Source organism: Pinus tabuliformis, chromosome Q, assembly GCF_031772625.1.
Source record: "Pinus tabuliformis cultivar Carrire ecotype Pingquan chromosome Q, CPIR1, whole genome shotgun sequence".
Taxonomy (NCBI): Eukaryota; Viridiplantae; Streptophyta; class Pinopsida; order Pinales; family Pinaceae; genus Pinus; species Pinus tabuliformis.
In genome coordinates this window covers 666,518,787-666,541,296 of record NC_142296.1, presented here as the reverse complement: position 1 = coordinate 666,541,296, position 22,510 = coordinate 666,518,787, and the positions used below count along the sequence as shown (strand labels likewise).

Sequence of the window (22,510 nt, the reverse complement as noted above, 5' to 3'; positions counted from 1 at the left end):
TGAGTGACTCCGTCCCTTTAGGGGGCTCGACCATAGGGAGAGGAGAGGATGCACTTTCTCTCTCTGAACCGAACTGGATCCACTCACTCAACTGACGGATCCACTCCCCGTACTTTCTCTCTCTCTCGATAAGGCAGGTGTCCTCCGGAGGCTGGGCACCGACCAGGGTGGAACGGCGGGTGACCGACTTTCTCTCTCTCGATAGCGAAGCGTAGGTAAGGCAGGTAACCGACTTTCTCTCTCTCGATAAGGCAGGTGTCCTCCGGAGGCCGGGCACCGACCAGGGTGGAACGGCGGGTGACCGACTACTGACTTTCCTAAAGGCAGGTAGGGTGGAACGGCGGATGACCGCTCTTTCTAACCGACCGATAGGGGTGGAACGGCGGGTGACCGACTTTCTCTCTCTGAACCGAACTGGATCCACTCCCCGTACTTTATCTCTCAGCCTAACTGGGTCCACTCCCACTGGGTCCACTGATCAGGATCCACTCTTCTCTCTCAGCCTAACTGGATCCACTCACTCAACTGACGGGAGTGGTGGACCCGTCTCCATCTCCGTCCTCCGTCTCATCTCCGTCCTCCGTCTCCGTCCTCCGTCTCATCTCCGTCCTCCGTATCCGTCCTCTGTCTCCATCGAGAGGACCCGACAGGAGGCTCGACTGATAAGGCCGCCATCGAGAGGAGAGGTACGTTAGTGACTTTTTTAGTTACTTATTTGATAGGGGCCACCCAATAAGTAAAATGAAACTCGAAGAACTAAAAGGCCGCCATCGCTCCGTCGGTGGGAACATTATACCCAGAAGAAGAGTGGTACCCGGAAGAATTGATAAGGCAAGGCAGTAAAGAGTTAATAGCATTCCCGACTAACTAAGTGCATTCATATAGATGCCATACCTCCGGCAGATTCCTAAAGGAAAGTATTAGTTATAAAAGGCGTCTCCTGGCTGTTTGGACATCATATCCTATCAATCTGAAGCCCGTCCCCATCATCTAACTCACCTCATTGTGTAACCTGCATTGTAAAGCTCTTTGTGTCTCTGTAGGAGTATCGGCATGTATTATTCCCCTCGCAGGAGTAGGTGTAGGAACCCTGTTCCGTACGTGGAGTGCAAGGGTAATGGGGAAAGCGTTAATGAGTAATGGGGATTTAAGGGAATGCGTGAATGTGAGAATGTGGTCCAGGTAGTGTGTAGCGTATTGTTACGTTAAAGGGTAAGATTGAAAGGGGAAAAAGACTGGCTCTCCTAGGGCTACGAGTGTCACGTACCAACCTCCTGGCAATAAGTGTTCTATATGAAGTAGCTCATTGTGTAACCAACCTCATCGCTCATCGTGTCATCATCGTGTAAAATCAAGCATCGTAGCTCATCGTGTAACATCATGCATCCATGGTGTAACCTCCAACAAGTAACCTCGCTTATCGTGTCCTAATTGTATAACCCTAATTGTGTAACCTACCTAACTCATTGTGTAGCTCAACGTGTAGCCCCGTGGATGAATTGGGCCCATTGGATCAGCGGAGTAGCAAGTGGTAAAGCAAGTGGTAGAGCGAGTGGATTAGAGCATCCGGGGAGCAAAGTGGGATTAGATCGGTTTATTAGCGTAGCCCCGTGGATTAGCTCGATCATTCAATTAGCCCAAGTGTTGATTAGAGCCAGCAGTGTATTAGCCTAGCGTATTATATCGAATTAGAGTCAATTTAGAGTAAATGGGAATAGGGCCATCGTATTAGAGCCAGTGGATTAGCATAGTTGCTCATGAGTCAATTAGCCCACCCGAGTCGATTAGAGGATTATCCCAGCGGCTTCAACCGAGAAGCCGAGCGTATTTTCCAAGCGGACCAAACGGATTCAAGTAGAGTGGCCAAGTAGAGAGTATCAAGCCCGAGTAACCAAGCCCACCCATCTATGACTGGCATCACACCTGTCTGTAATGAGTCCCGGCCATTGAATACCATCACCACTGAGTACAAGCATCGCCCCTGAGTCCCAGCATGCGAGGTTGCTCCTGATTAACGCCCTCGATCATACGCCCCGCATTAGCAACGATACCTCCCGCGATCACACAGAAAGAGTGAAATAATAATGCTCCCGATTGCGACGATCGTAGAAATCCACAGCCCACATTGAGGCAAGCCATACAGAGACCTCGACCCTATTCCTCGACCCTATAACTCTACAGAAACATATTCCTCTCCCTTTTGGTCGAGCCCCCTAAAGGGTCCTCTACCTCGAAATCTACCTCGACCTCTTCCTCGACCTAGACACCTTCTACCTAGAGCCTATACCTCGAACTCATGGAGGAAACATAGACCTCGAACTCTATCTACTACAGAGCTGCCATAGCCACACATAGTCGAGAGTCTTTGTGCTTGAAGGGCGAATTTCCACTCAATGATATATCTTATATAAGTAATTATGCTTTTCTTTCAGTAAGGAACATGCTTAGAGCCTTTCTTTCCTTGCACTAGGAAGCGCAAGCCCCTCCGGGACCTTTCTTTCATGCTTAGGAAAGAGCTTAGTTCTTTTGAATGAAAGAAAGAAAGAGCCAGGAGTCCTAGCCGATCATTGACAGAAGGTCATTGACATAAAGACATTACCAGAATAAGAGTAGCACCTCTAGCGAATCACCTTTAGCCTCACCTAAACCAGGGAAGGGAGGGAATAACCAGAAGCCGGATAAGCCCTAGCCTCCTACCACATGATGCCTACGATATATTTACTTACGTTGATTCACACAATAAGAAGAGGAGCCATAGGCCAATCAATAATGTTAAGGAGCTGAGGACAATTGATGATGGATTTTGAAGAAAGAGCTGGATGATGGATAAGGATTCTGCCTGCCCATCAGGAGTTGCCGGGATATGAAGAAGGAAAGGTGCGGGATGGGGACAGCCTTGATTGATTTGATCGATGCTCAGTTGAGAGGAGCCACAGGTAGGGATGTCGCTGGATAGATTGATTTCGGGCTGCGAGAAACAAACAAGTGATGCACTTAACCACGGGAATGGGTGCGCCAAATGAAAACCCATACGGGTACGCTCTTATACCGAACTATTGTTGATATTGGGATTGCTAGATTTTCTTCATTGAGCAATAATGAATGAATGGCTTCTTAGAGGAGGGCCCATTGGACAGTTTTACGGGTGGCCTGGGTGCATTTACTGCAGAGGTCTTCCGGGATTGGCATTTAGTGATTGATTTATCGAGACTGAATTCTTCTGATAGGGGTGCACAACAGAACAGGACAGTCTTCTTAGATAGGCACGGACAGACGAATGAAGACTAACCAGGAGAGGATAAGATTGAGCCAACCAGCACATCGAATCAACACGGGGATGATACGCTACGCCACGGGGCGGAATCATCGACAGACACTGCGAATAAAACCTACCTGCTGATCGATACAACTTGCTGCTTGCCGAAGGGAAGTCTCTTGCCTTTCTCATCTTGCTATCCTTGGAGATGATGAATTTGCCAACGTTTGCTTGCTTTCTCACTGCCCCTATGTCCCCACCAGATGAGAGATGGCCCCCCAAGTTTCCAACATACACGATCTAAATAAGATAAGTCCGCACCGCCAGACCAGAGGAGAGTCAAGTCCTCTCCCTTATGGTCGAGCCTGCTTGCGCATCCTTACCGCCACCAGATGAGGAGAGATGTCCCCCAAGTTCTCCAACTGATTAGATAGAGCCAAGTTTCCAACAGACCGCGTCGAAACAGCCCCGGCACGGCACACGGCAGGGATGGCACACGGCACTATGATCGACACTTTGAATCACAAAACTACCCGCCTGCTGATCGAAAGGGAAGTCCGCACTGCCAGACCAGAGAGAGGAGAAGTCCCCTTTCGATACACCTTACCCGAGTGAGGAGAAGTCCCCCTTAACAACATGCCCGATAGAGGAGGTTTCCCCCATACCCCGGGAAGGCACTATGTGCAGTGAATGAAGGCTATGCGCATGCGACCATAGCTATGTTAGCGATACCTTCACAACAAGAGCGATTTACTACTGCTTGTTATATGCAATTCACCTTTTGAGGGTCATACGCCTGAGCCATACAAGATGCACATAAGTAACTGACATAGCCATACAGCCAGACACAGCCAGTCATAGCCTTACAGAGCCAGTGCAGCCATACATAAGCACCAGACATAGCTGCCAGACATAGCCAGTCATAGCCAGTCATAGCGGACATACAGAAAGCAACTGACATAGCGGCCTTACATAAGCAACAGTCATAGCCTTACAGTAATACAGAAACAGTCATAGCCGTAGAGCTTATTGATCGACACATTGACCGCCAGACGAAATAGATTGAGTTCCACGGATTAATAACTGAATCTTCTTTCTCGCTGCTCCATTCCATCCCCCTGTTGTTCTTGGTTGTCGGCCTGGTCTCTCGTCCTTTCTACTAGCTTGCTTGAGGGGCGTTGTTTATCATTATTCTGGCTTGTGGTTATCGCTGTTGTGGCCGTCGTGGCCGTCGCTGTCGTCGTAGGGTGCTGCTGGCCTTGGACTTGCTCCTGCTCTTGGGTTTCGATCTCGATATCTGGATCTGAACCTGGATCATCCGGAGCTGGATCACGCTCACGGTCATGAGGAACTAGACCAATAACATATATATGTAGATATGTTTTTGCTGGTGGTTCCACTTCAATTACTTTAAGGGATGCTGGAAAAGGCCGTTGGAACTATATCTTCTAAAGCTGCTACTGGGACAGGAAGATATGCTAGGTTTGAAATGCCGGTGGTGGTGAAACGGTAGCTTCTGGATATTGTGCTGGATAAGCTGCTGTTCTAGGTGCCTTTGCCCATCCTATTGCTTACTATGCTACTCCCGCTACTGAGCCAACTGCTGCTTCAACTGCTGCATCAACGACAGAATCACCGGATGCTGGTGGTGGATAAGTTGGAAGGTATGCGGGCTATGGGTATGTTTATAGGTATACTAATGCTAGGTATGAGTATGGACCAACCTGCTTCGACTGCATCACCAAAGGCAGGTTTAGGTTATCCAATACCAAGAAATGATTGCTTAGTCGCCACTTTCATGCTTGCCTACTACCACCTCGCCCAGATACCCCTAACCGCCAACAGCAGAAGTCATTTACCGGGATCCTATTGCGGTAGTGCCCAGTAGTCATCAGTCAGTAAGAAGAAAATCCACTTAAGTGTTCCGATGAGAATGATTGATTCCTCGGCCCCGCAAAGCAAATTGATTAATCAATAATGGCGAATTAGGCGGTTTGGTGAATTCAGTTCCAAGCGACCTATTTGCCTGCTCCGATCCAGGTAGCCCAGCCCGAGTAGCCAAGCCAAGCCGAGTATCCCAGCCCAGCAGCCCATGATCCCATGATCCCAGCCCAGCTATGATTGGCAAAGAATCCTGGGATTGACAACAGGCATTGACTAGCGGCATCTACACCTGTATCGACTACCAGCATTGAGTACCGGCATCGACTCTTGGCATACATCAACTAGCGGCAAAGAATCCTGGATCAGTGCATCGAACCTGTATCGAGTAGCGGATCGACTCTTGGCATCGACTCCTGTATGATAACTGGGCACGTGGGATTGAAAACTGGTCACTTTCAACCTCCTGGTCACGGAGTATAGGTCACGGAGAACTGGGCACGGAGAGTATGGTTTATGTACTACGGGGCATGGAGAACTCAACATGGCACGAAGACACCTCCTGTTCACGTCTAACTGAGCATGTGGTATGGACAACAGTTCACGTCGAATAGTTTACTTATTCTAGGTCGTATAGCACGGACCTTCTATCACTGACTGGCATCGACTCTTGTCTCGACTATTGGTTAGCCCTATGGAATGACCCTATGGCGACCACTGGTTATCAGCTAACCCTATGGAATGACCTTGGCAATGACTACCAGCTATCATCGGCAATGACTAATCCTGGCAATGAGTGGAAATTGTGAACATTGGGCATCATATTTCCTCAGGTCTGTTGAGAACGGACATTTCCTTCCTCTCTTGGGTACGAAGTAACGATGGGGACCTACCTTATTTCGGGTATGCAATGAAGGTGACTCGGGTATGCAATATGGGGGGCTGATTCTCTCGGAAATAACCTTTCGGAAATGACCTTCCGACAATGACTAGCTATTGGCTGACCTTCTTACAATGACCTTATGGCAATGATAACTATCGACGGCTGACCAGCTGGCAAGGACAAGTGAAGCGTAGATATGTGAGTATCGGCCATATGAAGGCAAGGATCCGCTAAACGTTGTATATTTTGGTAGTAGTGCTTAGAGTAAGGTTGTCTATGCAATAACAACCACTAGTATGTAGGCGTTTTCTTTTTTCTGCACCTACCTGGATCTATTGAATCACCACCTGGAAATCCTCTCCTTTTAGTCGAGCCACTAAACGTACCTAGGTATTAGTTCCGTGCCTCCTTAGTCCTCAATGAGCAAGACACTTTACTTACAATGGACAAGTCTCACGTAGATATGCTACGGCTTTATGGTATGGCAATATCCTCAATGTGACTGGATAAGATGATACACTATACTGGCTATTGGTGGCTTACCGGCTTGCAATGACCTCCCAGCAATGAGCTATGCGGGGCTTTGCTGGTGCCGTAGCTTGCTTTCCCTCCCCTGTTGGTTGGATGTGACGATGCTCTTGGCCGGTGGTAAAGGCTGTGAATCGTTGGTCGGTGGAACCACCTCTACCTCTACCGTAGAATGTGTGCTATCAAATAAATAACTCACTATCAATCCCTGCCACCTCATTCAACCCCGTTCACTAGAGCCCGCCGGGATGCGAGTAAAGAAAGCCATTGCCTTGTCCTTCAACTTGAATCAGCAGGGCCTTCCTTCAACTTGGTACCACCTTTCTTCTTTTTGACCACCTCTCCCTAATAGATCGACCCTGCTATCAAAATAACGGGGTTAGAGCAAATCGAACACCTTGCTTCCTCCCGATTAGGCCCCTACCCCATTTGATAGCGATAGGCCAGGTTCACAGAGGTTGCGTTAGCACACTCGACTGCCTTTAGTTACTTATTTGAGAGGGGGGCCGCCATCGCCCTTACTTCTTCATAGGGACGGAGTCACTCACTATTCATATGGTGAGGGGTCACTCACTATTCATATGGTGAGGGTGCGTTAGCACACTCGACTGCCTTTAGTTACTTATTTGAGAGACCCAATAAGTAAATTGAAAAGAGGAGGTGGGTGATTCTATTCTGGTTCCTATCTCGAATGACGTAATTACGTATATAATGAATGCCGACCAAGACAATGAGTAAGTGACTGCTGGTCATTATGCATGAATGAGATATCTCTTTGTATACGATATTATGATTGATGATTCGAGCGAATCCTATAAACCGCCTAATTGATGGTGAAATGGTGGTAGTTATATATGAGCATATGGTAGTTGCGGCTTCATAAAATAGAGATTAGGGCCCGTAAAAGTCTCACTGAAACAATAGCTAAGGGAAGAACATTAGCTCACTGAACCAAGAGCTAATCACGGGAAGAAACATGACTCGCTAACCTACAAGCAAGCAACCTAACCGGCCTAAAGAGATCGACTGATTCTACTGCCTTACCTCCAAGCAATCATACCTGCTAAGCTATCCTTCCAAAGACATCTATCCAAAGCTACTGCCTACTGAACCATCCTTCTACTGCTACTTCTCGGAACTGCTGCTTCTATCGCTACGGGGAAGAACCTTTTCTCGCGAGCTCACCAATACTTCTCCAAAGCTAACTCACCCAATACTTCTTTGTTCTGTTGGGCCCCAAAAGAGAGGTCCGACAGGGGCTCGACTGATAAGGAGAGGAACGCGAAGAACACAAGGCCGCCATCGACTCACTATTCATATGGTGAGGGATTGGATCGAGAGATGGGAATCGTAAATCGTAAGAGATCAAGAGGTGGCAGGTAGTGCATCATTGGTAAGCGTGTGGTAGCGTAAGGGGTAGGGTGAGAACCGTAGGGGATAGATCGAGTGAGAGAGATGGGAATTTCACTAACGAAAGTGGGCGTATCCAGATGATAGAGAGATAATGTGAACGCGGCCTATGAGTAAAAAGCTGTGAATGCGTCCTCGCCCTCCTTATGTCAGGCGAGCCCTACGTCCTATCAAGATGGTAATTTCACTAATGAAAGGTGCCGTGTCGAGATGATAGATAGTTTGAACCTGGCCCAAGCGAATATGGGAATTTCGGTACATAAAGTGGGCGTATCAAGATGATAGATAGTGCGAAGGTGGCCCAATAAACTGGGGAATTCGTGAGAGGAAAGGTGGCGTATAGTTAGTTGCTACCCCGCCCATTCCTCCGTGGACCACCCCGTCAAAGTGGGAAATTAAGTAATAAAAGGTGGCCTATCAGTTATCCATTAGTAGCGACCCAGCCCCACTAGCTACGATCTTCACACTTTTGATTCCCCGAGTACAGCCCGAATAGCTAGATCTTCTTACCTTTGGCCCCGACTAGCTAACATATTATTGACTTTTGATTCCCCGAACGAACGATGGATGGATGCTACTTTACGGAGTTATACTGTAGATCTGTCAATTGCTGACTTAGATCTGTTAAGCCTGGGGACTGGTGCTACTGGCTGGACCGGATAATATGCTAAGTTCGGGGGGTAGGATAGAGGCTTATTACCGGAGTGATATTGAGAATATATATATAAACCAGGGCAAGTCTCTATATCCTCCCACCCACAACAACTATTCCCTCCCACCCAGCGAGTTTCTCCACAACGAGAAAATGAGCCAGATATTCATAGTATACTGCTCCTAGGTAATACCCACTACCCATTCGCGGCTGAACTCATTTCGCTTTCGTCTCTATCTATTCCCCATAAACCATGGAACCCTTTATAAGCAATCCCTTAAATGAATAAGCTTCCCGCGGATATGGCCCTAGATACGTCCATTCAATGCTTCTGGGTGGTCGCCTACCGAGCTCGCCAACGCACTCATTGGCATACAAATCAACTATGCCGGAGTAGTCTTCCCCAGGTTCCACACTCAACCCGAACTTATTAACTCATTCTTTGGAGACATGGCGAGTGTCGTCTCTGCCCCGAACAAGAAAAGATCCACATGCTCAACAATGAAGATCTGAACAAGGTCCACTTACTTGAGTCTCTACTGACAATCCCATCTTACCAAGCAAGTCAATACAACATCGGTCATCTTGCCTTCTGCCATGGCCTCGGGATTAGTCCAGCCCACCCCTGACATAGTAGTTGCTCGAGCATGCTTTCATTAATGGCCGAGGAGCCCAGGAAAGAGGTTGCCGAGGAGCCAATTCAACTAGTTCATTACAATGACCGAGGGACCCATACCAGTTTCAACGAGAGTGAAACTAGAATCCCGATGAACCCACCCAGGGAAGGTCAAGTCTCCATCGGGCCACCCACCCTGGCCATCCTTTCTTTAGCTGTACCATCCATCCGGAACCATGCATCCATCCGGATCCTTCCTTCATTCACCCTCGGTTCTAACTGTCTATACTATAGAGAGAGGACAAGCTTCCCTTCCCTCAGATAGGCTCCATATTACATACGTTATATCGGGTCATAGCTTCCTAATCTAGCTCCGGGGGTGCCATAGCTTCCAACGGCATCTAGAACTCCCGTCCTCCCACCCGGTCTAGCCAATCAATTATATGGGCCGGTTACGGTATATGAATTGAAGGGCCCTTCCTTCCCACATCCCCTGTTCTAAGCTCATCCACCCACCCACAACTAGCCCTAAGAATTCATTCCCCCACAGAACGGCTAGCCACCCAGAGAGAGTTCCCCGGTTGGGAAAGATAGTGAACCCCCCGTTCTAGTTTCATCTACACCCCCGGATGGTCCTATGATCCTCCGATCCAGGGTAGCTCCCCCCTCCTTTAGTTCAACAGGGGGCGGATGGCAGTTGTAGTTGATGGAGCTAGAGAAAGTAGTTGATGGAGGAAGGTTAACAATTCCCCTTCCATAGTAGTTGTTCAACAAGCTGGTTAAGACTGCATCTGTAGGCTAGCCTGCTATCCAGAAGTGACTAACTCTCACAACTATAGAACAAAGGCTCTACCTTCCCACCCGGGAGGGAATAAGCAGGGCAGTTAAGCTAAACGAACTGGTGGCACACGAACAAGCTATCGATAAAGAAATAACCGTGACAAAGAAGCGGAGAAGAGACCCTCCCTCCTAATGACTGCTATTGGGCTGGTGGGGGAGTTATCTAGCAACTCGCTAGAGGGAATGGCCTTACGAAGGAGAGCGTGAACATTAATAATAGGGTTAGTTACTGATCACAATATCCCAACTGTGACGGTTAACTATACAGTAAGGAAGGATGGGAAATTCCCCACTGAAAGGTGGCGTATTGAAGAGTAGCTAATTCATCCCCCCATGACGAAGGTAGCCAAGCTGTGGTAATTTTGCTAGTTCAAGGGTAGCCTATTAAGTAGTGGTCAAATCCCCTAAGAAACCTAAGTCACGCATGCATGGGAAATTCAGGTCCGTAGGTCTTGCGCTTCTGAGGGCAAGGAAGAAAAGGTGGCGTCTCGGGACCTTTGAAAGAGCCAAAGAAGATATAAGGCCAGGTTATCACTACTTGCAAGGCCAGGTTTTTACTAGTTCATTTACCAGTCGCTCACTAAGCAAGGCCAGCCATCCCAAGCCAGCAATACCTATAATCCCCATAAATCCCAAGTAAGTCTAACCAAGCAAGCTCTTCCAGCTGCCCCTCCCATCCAGCAACCAATCCCATCCGGCTTACCCATTGATCCCAGCGATCCCAGCCAGCCCAGCTAGCCGTATCAGCGAGCAAGCCCTTGCTTTAAATAGGTAGGGTCTTGCACTCGGAAGCGCAAGACCCTCCGGACCTTCATTCTGTGAGTATGTGGGTTAGAACCTTGTGCTCAGTTCTCCTGAATCGTCCGTCTTCACTCCTTTAGGAGCTTTGGAAGACGATTGATTAATGGCTAGATGGGGTTAGGATTTCCTTGCCCCCGGAGGGATAAGCGGCTTCGCACCTTTAGTCATTGGTGTATTGAGGGCTATCATTCAGATCAAAGAAGTACCTCTTGCCTGGGTGTCGGTGATGTAGCATGCACCAGGCCGAGTATTACGTCCCGACCGATCAGGCGGACCTGACCAACCATTTTTTCCAGTGGGCCCTTTTTCACAGAAGAAACCCGACGGCCTGACCGGGTGAGCAGACCTATTGGCTTTTCTGCCCAGAAAGCAGAAACTGGGAAATGCAGTTCCCCAGTTCATTTCATTTTGCTAGGAGGGGACCATTCATCTTGATCTTCTGCCCCACATGTTATATGATTTCGATGTGGAAGGGATTGAGCCTTCAAAGCATCATCGTTGGAAAGAGGGAATTCTGGATTATTTCGTTATATACGTAATTACGCTATCGAAGAATTGAGAAAAGAATTGATCTCGGTGCGCATACGTACGAATTGAACATTGAAGGGATTAGTTGGCAACAGAGAAGGATGAGGCGCCCAACCTAAGGAAGGAAAACAACCGTTCTCAAGGATTGATTGAGTGTTAAGACAGGCATTAGGAAGGACCAGTCGTAGAAGCGAAGCCTATCGGTTCCATCCCCAACCAAATGCAACCCGACATCCCGGAACTAACTTCAGGTATTCTCCTTCGAACCAATGGCTGTCCCGGTGCCTTCCCGAACCAATCACTCATTCATTCTGGACCCATTGCTAATCGGTGCCGTGGATGAAGGAAATTCTGTAAGCGGATCAATTCCTCTCCCTTTGGTCGAGCCCTGCCGGGGGCATCCTCTCCTTAACAGTCGAGCCTGCTTCTGCATCGACGATTTGAATCTGAAGTCAGGAAGGAGGAATCCAATACCAAAACCTACTTGCTTAGAGAATCAAACTGTTCCTTGCCCCCGGAGGGACAAGCGGCTTCGCACCTTCGATAGTCAAGTTCCAGCGCTCTCCGAAAGTACCAGTTGCGGTAAGCAGTTCGTTCTACTCGCTTGGGATTGCCAAAAGTATTCCTTCTTTTCGTTTGGTTAGCGGTCAGTAGTAACTAGAGCCCACGGCAGGTGCCGCAGACCGTAGAGAGAGTTTGAGTTCCGTTCGCATATTGAAAAGGTGGAGGCAAGCGCTAGTGAAAGTCAGTTTCGGTTAGCGGGACAGCTGGAAGTCGAGGGTTACTTTCAAGCAATAACAATAAGTAGGCGCAGTTGGAAAGCGATGCGCTCAAGCTTAGGCACCGAAGAAGATATCCATTCAAGTCACGACACTCACTTTCGGCTATCAGTTAGAAGAGAAGGCACTTGCTTAGCAGGCGTACGAGAAAATCATCTTGTTTTGGTTACCGGTACTCTTGGGAAGCATTCTCTTACTACAAGCATCACGGTTTATGTCGGAAAGGTAAGGAAGTTGGACTGCTCTTTTGAGCGGCTATAGTAAGAACAACTATGCATAGGATGCCCGTGGTTAATGAATTGAGAGGAGGGGAAAGACAGGATGTATTCCGACGAAAAATGGCTTTGGCTTTGGATTGGAGGACTATAATGAGGAGGACGACAGATCGAAGATCGGGAAGCAGGGGAGCTTCAGCCAGACCGGTTCGAATCCGGCCGATCTTGACTTGAGGAAAGAAGGAAAGCATAATGACATATATAATGAGATATCTCTTTGTATACGAGATTCTGGATTGACTTGATTTCTTCCCCTCAAAGAGCTCTGCGAAAGTAAGGTCCTTTACCGGGTGAAAATGAGTTAGAGTTCGGGAAGATAAGGCACTTTTCTTCCTTCCCCTCAAGAGAGTTTGGGAATCTATTGAAGTTTGAGGATAAGAAAGTCGTATCCTGCCCTTCTTTAGAAGGGAAAGGTACTATGGTCTATTCTTTTTCTCTGGCCCCGGTTGGCTTTGAGTTCAAAATAAGTATAGGGTCCTTCTCGGTAAACCAACCCAGCCCCAGGCCCAGCCCCAGCCCCAGACCCAGGCCCAGGCCCAGAGTCCAGGCCAGAGTCATAAGTGGTGGTGGTCCATTCTTCCTTCCTGGTCAACCCAGCTGGGATCAGCGAAGTCAACCCTCCCTCCATATCTCCCTTCGAATATCTATCTCTATCTCTGGAGAAACACACACATATATGGATAAGGAATGGGTTCTCTCGCTAACGCTCACCTTCCTTTCCGGAATGGTAATCCAGAGAAGTCAACCCTCCATATCTATATCCCTTCCAACAAATATCTATCTCTATCTCTCTCGACATTCTCTCTCCAGCAAGAAGGCAAGCGTTACGGCCTGACGAGGTATTGAATCTCCTAGCAGGGGGAAGTACCTCCGGGGAAAGTACCGTCACCTTCCTGGCTGGCAGGTAAGGTCCTGGTCAACCCACCCAGTAAGGTCTTGGCGAAGGTTTTGAAGTGGGGTATAACCGCCCCTATATTTCTTCCCCTCAAAGAGCGAGTTCGGGGATATAGATATTACGGTGGGTTGAGCTAATAAAAAAATCCAATTACTATGCCCCCTCCCTTATTTCGGGTAGGCCTCCCTTATTTCGGGGTAGAACGGGCGATATAACACATTTTGATTGACAAAGAAAGAGGATATGCGGGCCTAACTTGTGATTGAGGAAGTGTTTGCTAGGCGTGGTGGGTAGGGTCTTGTCCATCCTTCTCAATAATGAGATATCGTATCGTCATAGAAGCCAATTTGTCATCTCTCTTTGTATACGATGCCGTGGTTTTCGATTGAAGTGATCGAAACTAGTAGATCTACTATCTGGTTGGTCGATCGGTCCCCTCTGGCTTTACAGCCCAATCAATATACCCAGGCAAGCGGTGAATCTTGGGTTCATAGAGTAAGTAAGCTTCTTTGAGTAGTTGCGAAGCGAGTAGTAGGGAGGGGGGATAAATTCACTTGAGTTAGATAGGAGTGGTTGAAAGCGACGGACTGGAGTAGTCAATCTGTTGTTGGAGGATAGTATGCCCCGGTTCCATCATATCCTCCCGTTCCAAGTACAGGGGTAAGAGTCAAGGTAGTAGTCTAGGCGGACTCACTCATACTCCGTTGTTATAGAAAGAGTAGTTACCCAATAGATAGGATATTGAGAAACGGGGGAAGGAAACTTAAGAGTTCATGTCCCACTGAGGAGTTCGTGGGTGGGCCGGAAAGACCGCATCTTGACTTTCTCTCTCCAACCTGTCCCAGCACAGTAAGGAAACTCTCTCTCCAACCGCTTAATTCCTCTCCCTAGCGGTCGAGCCTGCTTGCGCATCCTCTCACTGTATATTCAAGCAAGCACTCGAAAGTAATGGCTCTATAGCTTATACTTTCTTTTCCATTAGAACGTATATAGAAAGTAACTCACCTTTCCTCAATTAGAAAAGTAGAGGCTCCATAGCCAATTACCTTTCCTCTCCATCTTCCCTACTCATCTTTCCTTCTTCAAGTAGTGGCTCTATAGCTTGGACTTCAGGTAGTGGCTCTATAGCTAGGTCTTTCTTTTCAATCAGAATGTATATAGAAAGCAACTCACTAACTACCCCATCAGAGCATCCTTGAATTGGCTTTCCTCTCTGCATAATTACGTATATAATAACGGGCTAGCTAAGGTAAGAAATCGTAGGAATAATAGTGTGAAGATCTCCTCGCCCTTCCTTCCCATCTTCCATACTCGCTTTTCCTTCTTGCAAGCCATGACTTTACTCTCATATCCGCCGATTAAGGCATCGTCTAAATGGAAAGACACCCCCTCATCGGGAAATCCTGCTCATCGGGGTGGGAAATCCTGGTTCAAGTCCAGGTGCTTTATGTTCCGGCGGAGGTTTTGGACATTCTCCCTTGCCCGATGCGGACAAGCGACTACGTCCCAACTAATTTGGCCATTTTAGTTTGGCAGAGGTTTTCAAGATTCTCCTCTCCCTCTCCTCTCCCTCTCCTCTCCCTCTCCTCTCGATGGCGGCCTTAACAGTCGAGTACCTAAAGGTCCTCTCCTTAACAGTCGAGCCTGCTTACGCATCCTCTCCCTTATGGTCGAGTACCTAAAGGTCCTTATGGTCGAGTACCTAAAGGTGATGGCGGCCTTAACAGTCGAGCCTGCTTGCGCATCCTCTCCCTTGGGGTCGAGTACCTCTCCTTATTAGTCGAGCGTGCTTACGCACCCTAAAGGTCCTCTCCCTATGGTCGAGCCTGCTTACGCATCCTTAACAGTCGAGTACCTAAAGGTCCTTATGGTCGAGTACCTAAAGGTGATGGCGGCCTTAACAGTCGAGCCTGCTTGCGCATCCTCTCCCTTGGGGTCGAGTACCTCTCCTTATTAGTCGAGCGTGCTTACGCACCCTAAAGGTGATGGCGGCCTTAACAGTCGAGCCTGCTTGCGCATCCTTAACAGTCGAGTACCTAAAGGTGATGGCGGCCTTAACAGTCGAGCCTGCTTACGCATCCTCTCCCTCTTGGTCGAGCACCTAAAGGTCCTTATGGTCGAGTACCTAAAGGTGATGGCGGCCTTAACAGTCGAGCCTGCTTGCGCATCCTCTCCCTTGGGGTCGAGTACCTAAAGGTCCTCTCCCTATGGTCGAGCCTGCTTACGCATCCTTAACAGTCGAGCACCTAAAGGTGATGGCGGCCTTAACAGTCGAGCCTGCTTACGCATCCTCTCCCTCTTGGTCGAGCACCTAAAGGTCCTTATGGTCGAGTACCTAAAGGTCCTTAACAGTCGAGCCTGCTTACGCATCCTTAACAGTCGAGCACCTAAAGGTGATGGCGGCCTTAACAGTCGAGCCTGCTTACGCATCCTCTCCCTCTTGGTCGAGCACCTAAAGGTCCTTATGGTCGAGCACCTAAAGGTGATGGCGGCCTTAACAGTCGAGCCTGCTTACGCATCCTCTCCCTTGGGGTCGAGTACCTAAAGGTCCTTAACAGTCGAGTACCTAAAGGTGATGGCGGCCTTAACAGTCGAGCCTGCTTACGCATCCTCTCCCTCTTGGTCGAGCACCTAAAGGTCCTTATGGTCGAGTACCTAAAGGTGATGGCGGCCTTAACAGTCGAGCCTGCTTGCGCATCCTCTCCCTTGGGGTCGAGTACCTAAAGGTCCTCTCCCTATGGTCGAGCCTGCTTACGCATCCTTAACAGTCGAGCACCTAAAGGTCCTTATGGTCGAGTACCTAAAGGTCCTATGGTCGAGCCTGCTTACGCATCCTCTCCTCTCCTCTCGATGGCGGCCTTAACAGTCGAGCACCTAAAGGTGATGGCGGCCTTAACAGTCGAGCCTGCTTACGCATCCTCTCGATGGCGGCCCTCTCCTCTCCTCTCCCTTGGGGTCGAGTACCTAAAGGTCCTTATCAGTCGAGCCCCCTAAAGGGTCCTTATCAGTCGAGCCCCTGACGGACCTTATGGTCGAGTACCTAAAGGTCCTATGGTCGAGCACCTCTCCTCTCCTCTCCCTTATGGTCGAGTACCTAAAGGTCCTTATCAGTCGAGCCCCCTCTCCTCTCCCTTGGGGTCGAGTACCTAAAGGTGATGGCGGCCTTAACAGTCGAGCCTGCTTGCGCATCCTCTCCCTTGGGGTCGAGTACCTAAAGGTCCTTATTAGTCGAGCGTGCTTACGCACCCTAAAGGTCCTCTCCTTAACAGTCGAGCCTGCTTGCGCATCCTCTCCCTTGGGGTCGAGTACCTAAAGGTCCTTATTAGTCGAGCGTGCTTACGCACCCTAAAGGTGATGGCGGCCTTAACAGTCGAGCCTGCTTGCGCATCCTCTCCCTCTTGGTCGAGCACCTAAAGGTCCTTATGGTCGAGCACCCTAAAGGGTGCGTTAGCACACTTGACTGTCAAGGCCGCCATCGACGGAGTCACTCACTATTCATATGGTGAGGGTCCTCTCCTCTCCCTCTCCTCTCCCTCTCCTCTCGATGGCGGCCTTAACAGTCGAGTACCTAAAGGTCCTTATGGTCGAGTACCTAAAGGTCCTCTCCCTATGGTCGAGCCTGCTTACGCATCCTCTCCCTTGGGGTCGAGTACCTAAAGGTGATGGCGGCCTTAACAGTCGAGCCTGCTTACGCATCCTTAACAGTCGAGCACCTAAAGGTGATGGCGGCCTTAACAGTCGAGCCTGCTTACGCATCCTCTCCCTCTTGGTCGAGCACCTAAAGGTCCTTATGGTCGAGCACCTAAAGGTGATGGCGGCCTTAACAGTCGAGCCTGCTTACGCATCCTCTCCCTATGGTCGAGCACCTAAAGGTGATGGCGGCCTTAACAGTCGAGCCTGCTTACGCATCCTTAACAGTCGAGCACCTAAAGGTCCTTATGGTCGAGTACCTAAAGGTCCTTATCAGTCGAGCCTGCTTACGCATCCTCTCCCTCTCCCTCTCCTTAACAGTCGAGCACCTAAAGGTCCTTATGGTCGAGTACCTAAAGGTCCTTGGGGTCGAGTACCTAAAGGTCCTTATCAGTCGAGCCCCCTAAAGGGTCCTCTCCTCTCCCTAATGGTCGAGCCCCCTAAAGGGTCCTTAACAGTCGAGCCTGCTTACGCATCCTTAACAGTCGAGCCTGCTTACACATCCTTATCAGTCGAGTCACTAACGTACCTCTCCCATAGGTCGAGTCACTTAACGTACCTCACCCTGCCAGGCCTCTCCTTATAGTCGAGAGTTCGGCAGGCTCACCCTGCTGGTGATGGCGGCCTTATAGTCGAGAGTTCGTCCCTCACCCTACCGGGCCTGATGGTCGAGCCTGCGTTAGCATCATGACTGGAAGAAATGCATAATGACATATATAATGATATATATATCTATTTGTATACGATATTACGGGTACGATCGATGATTCGAGCTACGATCCCATACGACGCTAAAGCGTAATGACATATGCATTTAAGAATGAAATAATCATAAATGCATAATGACATAATATATATTATATATGTAATTACGTCATTCTCCTATAGACAGAACCAACTCCACGAAGTGGGCAAGCAAGCTCACCTGAGCATCTGACCTTTTCAGTTGTCCTTCCTCTTTCGCATAGAATGAATTCGGTAAGGAAGGGTAGAGCCTCATGGTCGCACTTCCCTCAGAATTAAGGACCCGACAGGGGGCTCGACTGATAAGGAGAGGAATATTTAGCTCCAAAGGTAGTCTTCCTTAAGCGAGCTATCCCGGATCGGCGGAGAGCCTATCCTTTCTTACGATCCTATCTCAACTTTACCCTCCCACCTTCCCTTTTCGCTTCGTATACTCCACTCGTTCCCTTTCTTTCAAAGGAATATTCCTTTTCGGCGGATTCTCCTGTGGTATCTGCTGCTTCAGATTCATCGAATTCCCTCCCCGAACCGGAAAAAGATCTCAGTTTGCATAAGGGTGAGTAAGCGAACTCTCGACTAACGCCCCCCCACCCAATAAGTAAAATGAAACCTATTTCTATTTAGGAAAAACTGTTGTTTCCAGGTCGAGTGACCCTAGACAGACCTAGCCCTTCTTTGGAGGAAAAGAATTGAACCTAGAAGAATTAGTCTGGGCTGAAAGCCCTTCCCACCTCCTTGGAATAGGCAGTTTTTTCCTCTCCCTAACAGTCGAGCCCCTGCCGGTCCTCTGTTGTTGAATCGGTTCTATCTGAATCCCTCCCTGAGACTGGAAAAGGGACTACGGGCTACCAACAAGACTGACGAGTCCATATGACTAATCTACAGAATCGAAGGAAACTGGAAGAACGAGAGAGTCCAGCTGAACTAGGATCTAGACTCCTTCCGAGAGGCAAGTTCAGCTACAGACTAAACCTAAGAGATAGACTTGCTATCCTGCATGCCCTTAGCTACAGGAACAAGTAGGCTGGGAGAGGGCTAAGTCTTCCTGGCATCAATCGAATACTAATTATTCATTAAAGAAAGATTAGCGCAATCACTATCTGATATTTGAATTGAATGAAGGTACAAAAGAAAGAGGCAATCTGAAGCTCGTTATGAGTCCCAATCATCTCTTTTGTGGCATTCTTCTACTGATTGAGGCTCTAGGTCTTGAGTCATAATTTGAGTAGCTATTGCATAAGAAAACACATCATTTATCTGGACATCATTTCGGTACCATGATTCTCCACTCCAAGGAAGGTAGAATGTAGAATGCACCTCCGAAAGGATTACTTCTAAAAGTCAGAGGTTGAGGTTTGCGGAAATCGAGGTACCTAATAGGGGAAAGCACTCCTATTCCTTACCAAGGTTCCGAAGGAATAGACTAAGGCCCGACTATCCATATTGATATGAGGATGGCAGCTTTCTTGAGGCTGGTTTGACTGCTTTACTTGGGGCCCCTTTCCAGCCCCTGAGCGTTCGTGGTTGCCGGCACTAGGAAGCCCATTCTTATTCATGTAGTGTAGTCAAATCTGTGTAGTCAGGGTAGACTTTTCGAATTCCGGACCGTGCTGAAAGTTCCGTCAAGTTTGAATGTAGTGTAGTCAGGCGACCCTTGTTTAGTTAGTTTCGTTGGGGGGCTCATCAGCCTCTTTCTATATTGCATACTTTAACACTCCTTGATCTTAAAAGAGGTGCAGTGCAAGCCTTACTTACCTATACCTTTTTTATCTTCCACTCTCACGGATATTCGCCAGCTTTGTTACTCTGGTGGCCCTTGACTGATCCGTCTCGTATCGTTTAGATAGAGATCGTCATGGGTTCTTCAATCTTTTGTTAACCTTTAGCTGCGGGCCTTTGTCCACGGAGAAAGTTGTCGAATAGCAGCGGATACATTCCTATTGATATTCTATGGTCTTTTCTGTCTTTCCACCTTTTTCTTGCGGCCTTTACCCGGAGGCATCCTATCTCGAGCAGGATCCCTCTGCTCTTTGGCGCTCGGGATTCAATTCAAGAACTAGTCACTCACCGTCTGATTCACGCGGATCAGAGCCATCGAGTCGATAATAACAGTTCTTCGGTGCAGCTCTGACCCTACAGCAAGATCACAGCTTGCCGCCGTTAACTATCTAGTTCAGGGGACGAGTCTCTTAACGCGATCTTCTTATTATTAAGCCCGCTTTTGCGTTGCCGAACTCTTCTTGTATTCGCCATCAGGTGAAGGAAGGTTTTGATCCTTTGCCCTCAATCAGGTCGAGTTAGTTACACCGGATCGGGTCTTCCGTCTGTCTATTTGGCGATTAGTGTATTGTATCCTGCTAGTAGGAGTCTCTGCTATGGCGCTATCAGAAGGAGCAGCAGTTAGCTTGTAACTTATTCTCCCTTTTCGCTCTTAGTTTAATAAAAGGGCTATTTAGCCTTCCCTTTCTTAGAGTGTCGTTCTGAGCTAAGATTAAGATGGGGAAGCAAGGTTTTCATGGGATCTAGCCCGGGAATTACTTATATAGAATAGATCCGCCCTTTAGTATTTAGTGAGGACACCTAAACTGAACACATTCCGAATCAACGCATTTTTCGCTATCTACGATAAGACGAATTCAGATTTCTGAATCCAATAGTTGTATAGTGGATTCATACCGCCCTTTACTTACAGGTAGGACAAGATTGACCCTCCATCAACTATTAGATAAAATGACAGAATGCGGTAGGGATTCTGTCAGCTGTGGCATTCCTGCAGCTTTCAGTTAAGTGCCCCGGCCTTGGTGATAATCACAGTGCTCATTGGGATTGAATCCCTTTGGCGGTGGGTCGGACACTGGCTTTGGTGGTAACAGTACCAAGTATCCTTGCTGCACAAGGTACGGGAGTCACTGTGATCGAGTGTAGGGCAGCGGAGTGAATACTCTTCTCTTTTTCTCTTCCAATTGCTGCTGCGGCTGCTGTTGCTGGGCTAACTGGGAGGGAATCCGCAGAGGGTCCGAAGGAGAGGGCTTCGGCCTATTGCTTGGACCTGCTGTGTTGGAGCTGGCAGGATCAGGTGCACTTCGCCTTCACTCTTCTTTGCTTCTCCTGTCCTTCTGTTGGCGCTCGTTTTAACGGTCGAAGTGCTAGCCGCCAGAGTTCCGGTGCTACTGCTCTGCCCCGGAATATCTTGCATGGCCCCTGCCTTAATTGAGGCCTCAATTCTTGCTCCCTTTCTTGCCAGAGTAGAAAAGTCCGGTAGGGTCTGGCCAACCAAGAGAGTGTGATACGGGTTCTTTTCTTTAGAGTCCGACGGAAGGAAGTGATCAGATCCTCTTCTGTGAGCGGGGTCTTTAGACGGGAGGCTGCCTTTCTCCACCGGTAAGCATACTCAATTCAACTTTCGTTTTGCTTCTGAGACATCCTCTCGAGGTCTGACCTCTGTGGCACGAGCTCCATGTTAAACGAATATTGTGCCAAGAATGCCTCCGATAAGTCTTTCCACGTCTTGATCTCACCAAAGAATTCAGAGAAAGAACCGGTCTGGCTCTTCCATAATATTGAGTAAGCCAGCCCAGAACCTCAAAGTGGGAAGGGCCCGCCGCCACTCCCTTCCCCCCCCAGGAGGTATAGATGGATAGGCCCGCCTATTCCTCCGGGGGCCTTAAGAGACAGATGAAGCAGAAGTTTCCGTCTACGTCACTCCATATTTCCGCAACTCCATCGGAATACGAATGAGATCAGAAACGCCATCATTGAGGCAGACAATGCAATAGCTTCGGTTAAAGCGAACCCCGAAATGGCATGACCAGATAATTGTTTAGCCAATGATGGATTTCGCGCCACGGAATGGATCAAGGAACTAAGAGCGTTTCCAATACCGGCAGCAGCTCCCGCTAAAGCAATTGTAGCTGCTCCAGCACCTATTAATTTCGCACCTTCCAGCATATTGAGAAGGAGGTTTCTGTCTTGTCAGTTCTTTTCCTAGTCTTTCTCTTCGGATTTGGTTTCTCTTCGTTGATTCTTCCCTCTTTCGGCGTTCCTTTCATCAATACCTACCTCAACTGGCATCTCTGGCTATCGCTAAATCATTACCTAACCAACTACGCCAATAAGTCAGTGGCTGCTGGTCATGAATTCTATATGTCATTACGCTTTATTATATACGTAATTACACTTTAGAAGACAATGCATATATTATATATGTAATTACGCTCTCGAATCCAACCATGACTCGATATATGTAATTACGCTATTTTGAGAAAAAGAGATTTCGTGAACTTCTTCCATTTCTTTCAGTCATTCTTTATATATGTCATTACGCTTTTCTTTCTTTTGGGGGGTTGATATATTGCTCAAGGCTGCCTCTAGTTACCGAAATCAATATCATTATATATGTCATTATGCATTTCATTTTTTTCATTCATTCATTCGATGTGTGTCGATTCGGTGTGAGTCGAAGGGCCCTTACTTCTTCATAGGGGTCACTCACTATTCATATGGTGAGGGTTCAAGCTACGCATCCTAGCTCCTCGACTGGCACGGATTCTCGTATGAGAGAGCCGGTCACTATTATATATGTAATTACAGTCATGATCGATTGAATTTAGATCTCCTTGCACTCGGAAGCGCAAGACCTCCGGACCTTCATGATTCGATCAATTAAGGGAGAGGAATTATGGAAAGAAGAAACGACCCGACGACTCCTTCTATCGCTAGCCTACTGAACGGG

The 22,510-nt window shown here is 48.2% G+C and overlaps 1 long non-coding RNA gene across 2 annotated transcripts in view; it reads left to right on the top strand.

The window, feature by feature from the left end:
* The window catches only part of LOC149221306 (uncharacterized), a 60,798-nt gene that overhangs the window by 2,892 nt on the left and 35,396 nt on the right, over positions 1–22,510 (top strand). Inside the window, exons 2-5 of one of the 2 annotated variants that reach the window (XR_016248837.1) lie at positions 15,053–15,326; positions 15,476–15,596; positions 15,982–16,150; positions 16,497–16,659. This is a non-coding gene — a long non-coding RNA (uncharacterized LOC149221306). Of the gene's footprint in view, positions 1–15,052; positions 15,327–15,475; positions 15,597–15,802; positions 16,151–16,496; positions 16,660–22,510 lie in introns of those variants that run through there. The other variant, XR_016248838.1, reaches the window with a different exon arrangement.